This window comes from Euleptes europaea, chromosome 8 (genome assembly GCF_029931775.1).
Source record: "Euleptes europaea isolate rEulEur1 chromosome 8, rEulEur1.hap1, whole genome shotgun sequence".
NCBI classification, from domain to species: Eukaryota; Metazoa; Chordata; class Lepidosauria; order Squamata; family Sphaerodactylidae; genus Euleptes; species Euleptes europaea.
The window spans coordinates 75,360,992-75,366,189 of NC_079319.1; positions in this window are offsets into that span (position 1 = coordinate 75,360,992).

The window sequence follows — 5,198 nt, forward strand, 5'->3', positions numbered from 1 at the left end:
TATTAAAATGTTCAAGTTAATAACAGTGCTATAAATGTAGTTTCTTCACAGTTATTTTTTTGTATATACTTATAGGAATATTTTAAAAGGACGTTTTTGGCTGGTTGGCGGGCCGCACCTAGGTTATGTGAACCCAAGGGAATAATCTTAAACAGATCTACTCAAAGTCTTCCTCAGGTCTATTCAATGTGGATTACTCTCAGGAAAGTGTTCTTTGAATTGGTCTGTAAATCTCCCTATTTCTTCAAACTGCTGTTGCTTTTGAATGGCATAATTACAGTGGAAAACAAAGGTCACTGACTCAGGAAGCAGATAGAAGTTTACTATCTTATACATAAATCACCAGAATTTCCCACAAGGATAGTTCTTTCTAGAATTAATATGCAGCTGGCTATTTCTTCCTTTAAAAAAAAATTTTTTTTCAAACTAGTTTACATTCTATTGTATCATTTCATTCACAAAATATATAATATAAACATTCTATCTTATCGCTAAACAAATATATATAGTTGACTTCCCCTCTCCCCTCCTCTGTCCATTTCTCTTTGTATTTAATGTCTAATTCGTTATAATAAACCACTTTTAACATTTTCTTAAAATCTAATCTTTAACTTTGGTATCTTAATTGCTTCAAAAAGTTTGAATTCGATCAAAACATATCCCTTAATGTTTCCCAAATTAAATTCATTTACACAGTATGTTGTCCATGGCTCCCATTCTCCCACAAATTCAGTGTTTTCTTTTTGATTTATTAATGCAGTAAGTTGCAGCTGGCTATTTCTAATGACCGGCCTCTGCAGAAATGGGCTGTTCCTGGGGATGGATGCTGTCTAGTTGTTAATCATTCTAATTCTATTGAACACAACTGAACACAACTTCATTCCATTCGCATTTGCAAAGTTTGCAATTTGGTGTTTCTGTGATCCTCTGAAGAAGGAACATATATCAACCTGGCTTATCCATTGGCAGCAAGACAGATCTGGACACAATTAGGGTTTTCTTTTCAAGAAAGGGCGGCAATTGGAATTAAGCCAAACAGTAAGAGGAAATAGCAAGCAAAGAGGTAAAAACATCAAGTGGCTGATTTAGTGCTAACTTCATGTTGGCTTGTAAACATAGTAAAGGAGCTCAGATGTTAAGTAACTTTTACATCTCCATTATACTATAAATATGGATTTGTTTATTTACACCCCATTTTCTTCCCAATGGAAACCCAAAGTGGCTTACAGCTAGGGTTGCCGGATTCCCTAGCTCCATCGGTGGGAGGTTTTGGGGGCGGGGACAGTTGTACACGCACAGGGCTGCGTGCGACGCGATCATGTCACTTTCGGACTTACCCCCAGAAGCATCGCATTGCTGCAGCCACTTTGGCACTCAAACCCCCAAAACGCGGCTCAGTGCCAAAGCGGTTGCGGCAATATGGCACTTCTGGGGGTAAACCCGGAAGTGATGTGATCGCATCACACGTGGCTGCGCGCGTATGCGATCCCCGTTCTTGAGCAGCTGGCAACCCTACTTACATCATTGCTCTCTTCTCCCACAACAACCCTGTGAGGTAGGCTAGGCTGAAAAAGGAAGACTGCTCCAAGGCCACCCAGTGATCTTTTATGGCAGAGTGAAGATTCGAGTCTCTGTCTCCCAGTCTGTAGTCTGGTCCTATAACCGCTATTGTTATTATGTCACCCACCAGTTAATTAAATTGCTTTCTTCTTACAATTTTAAGTGTAATGTTTTTTAATGTCTGCAACTGTAAAAAATATAAAAAATAGTAAACTATTTCACATGTTCCATCAAACTGTGATGTGTAAACACAGTGCAGTGCGTTCATGTGTTTTATAGATTACTACCCAAGTAGTTAGGATTAGCTGTGGCACCCTGCTACAGGGACAGGTGACGAGTGAAGTTCCTTAAGGCAGGAGTTGAAAGTTTCGTCTCCGACTGTCCGCTGTTTTCGACAATCATTAACTTGCATGTGTCATTGCTGTCAATGTAGGTTTTTGTGCCCCATGTGTCAGACCAAAAGGAAGATGAACTTCTTACAACAGATAAGTGATACTATTCATGTGCATTTTTATTCCAAGTGTTAATGGTTGCTAGTTCATTTCTCGGTACACGAGCCTCTTGGATAGAAGTCGGAAAAGGAGAATGCAAAAGTTGTTTCCTTGAGGCTGAGGCACCAGCTAACCTTTGTGTACTTTTTCTGCAGTGGCTGACACAATAGAGCCTTAAATCCATGTTTGGAAACGGTAAGCTACTGTAAATGTTAGCATATGGATGCTGTTCCCCTTTGATATAAAGCCCAGTCAACAATTCTCAAAAGCCATGGATAGGAAGCACCGCTAAGGTCTTTTCCAAACCCTTCTGCACGTTGCAAAAACATTTTCTAAAGTATTATGAAGGGATATAACGTTTGGTCATGACTGCTCAGACTGATGAGCAAATATTGCTAAACTGTGCACAGATAGCACTAAGATAAGAGGGTTGTGATGATGCATTGCATCAAAAGTTGGGAACTGTTATTAAGAAGCCATTGTGAGGTTAATGCTTACAGCACTTGTTAATGCAAAAAGTACTTAAGGTGTTTTATCAGTCCTCCAAACAAGGACCACACCTATGGCATCTGAGATAGCAATGCTAGGAAGGACCTAGCATTAGGGATATCCTCTGATCGAGTAATAAGTGACGTGAAACATCTCTGCATGGGACTCTGGAGAGCTGCTGCCTCTCAGAGCGGAAAATCCTGACCCTGATAGACGAATGGTCTGACATAGTATAAGGCAGCTTCATATGTTCTTTGATCCCACAATGTAAGGCAGCTCTCTGTCATCCAACCCCAAGGGCACTAGGCCACCATAATTCCCATGGGGACTTGAGACTAAGTGGTTAAGAACTATAGCCAGTGAACCACACTAAACAGAGGACAGATGTACATCATCATCATCATAACCTTTATTAGGCATTTGTCATACCACGTTTAGAGAACAGATAGACATAAAACTCCTGGGTCCCCCCATACCGGTTCCGGTTCAGCAGTTCTAGCCACCAAATCAGCTTGTCTGAAGCGGAACGGACTTTGCACACTTTGGACGTTTATTGTATTATTTAGATCATACAAGGGATTTCAGAAAATCTCATTCCCTTTTTATTTGTTTTTCAGAACCAAAAAGGGGTCAAGCAGCTTCTTCCCAGTCTCTGTCTAGGTGGATTGTACAGATTCTTTTGTCAACGGTGAGGCACCAGATGTTGTCGTTCCCTGAAGGCTCATTTTACCATGTCACAGTCTTCCTTGGCCACCTTCCAGAGTGGAGTTTTACTCCACATCTGCAAGGTGGTGATGTGGTCTTCTCCAGACACCTTCATGCGTCATTATATTGTTGATGTTGAGAGCAGAAAGAATACAGCAGTTGCATTAGTTGTTTGACTAAGAGTCAAACCTCCTCCTGGTGAGTAGCTATACAATCTCCCAATGCGCACAGAAGAGTGAAGACAAAAACAGTGTTGCGCTTACCTGTAATTGTTGTTCATAGAGTAGTCTTCTGTGCAGGCACACATTTCCCTCCATCCTGCCTCACTATGAGCTCTTGTTCTATTATGTTTTGAGAGACTTATTCGTCTGGCAGGATAAAGAACTGAGGGAAAAGGATGCCTCCCTGTTTTGGTGTGATCTTTTCAGCAGGAAAACACGTGCATGCGCAGTGGAGTAGGCACCCCGCATCTAAGCCTAAGAAGCTAAAGAAATTCTCTCCGAGGTAAGCCCTTCACATGCACAGTTTTAGGCACCCCATATCTAAGCCTAAGAAGCTAAAGAAATTCTCTCCGAGGTAAGCCCTACACATGCTGTTTTGTTGAATATAATGTCTAACTGTGGAGGCACCAGGAAGTAATTTATTAGGTTGTAAAACAAGGAATGAAAGGAATTTTCAGCACAAAACAGGACTTACTTTTGAGTAAAAGCACTGCTATTTTTGTTTTGTTTAAAAGTCATATATCAGATTGCACTAATTTCCACCAATTCCCCCCTCAGGACTTCACAGAGCCCCTCCCCACAAAAATTGGTGGTCTTCAGTACCAGTGAATACTGCCACAAACAAAGCCTTAAATGGATGGGGAGAGGCATAGCTGGATTTGGGGGTGGGTGGGTATAACCCTAGTAAGTATTTGGATCAAAGACCTCCAAGGAATACCAGGGTCGTGATGTGGCGGCAGTAGGGTTACCAGGTCCCTCTTCACCACCGGCGGGAGGTTTGGGGGGGGCGGAGCCTGAGGAGGGCGGGGTTTGGGGAGGGGAGGGACTTCAATGCCATACAGTCCAATGGCCAAAGCGACCGTTTTCTCCAGGTAAACTGATCTCTATGGGCTGGAGATCAGTTGTAATAGCAAGAGATCTCCAGCTAGTACTTGGAGGTTGGCAACCCTAGGCTGCAGGCAATGGCAAACCACCTTTGAACATCTCTTGCCTTGAAAACCCTACGGGGTCACCAGCTGTGACTTGACAGCAAAAATAAATAAATAACCCTATTAAGTGTTCTGTGATGTTAGTTTCATTTCTACAGGCAGCTGCTTATGGAACAGGAATGAGTGGGCAGTGCAAAAGCATTCTAGTGAAGAAGCAGAGAAACTAAAATCAAATACTTCACTGCAATTTAAATTGCTTCTATTTCATTTAAGTCTTCAGATAAACTGTTTTTAAACCTAAACTTGTGATATTTCCCCAGTCCCTGGTTTTCATTTTGAAGAGAGAAAGTGGTTTCCCCCCCAGGGAAACTGGCGTCTCCCACTGTCCAGTCTACAGATTGTACCTTCCTGCGTATGTGTTATGCCTTCATTTGGCAATTTAATTCAAATGTGTTATTCTTTCATTGTCTGACTTTTCCTGTATTTACGTGGAAAAGAGTTAGCAAGTGGGCTGCGCTGAGGGCAGAGATAAGGCAGACTTGCTCAGGGTGAATCAAAGGGAGCTCCAGCAGCACAGTGTTTGATTTACAGTCTGACCTATTTATTACTCATGTTGGCTGCAGCTACTCCCAGGGATTATTGGAGACAATTGTCTCTGGTACAATTACTGATGGGTATCCAAGGGCTTTCTGTTTTGGTCTTTATGTATGACTGCAGAATATAATTGCATCGTTTTCTTTCTGGTTTGTATAAATACTAATTTTCTGTTTACACTGATGGTTGAAGGTAAGGAACCAGCAAAC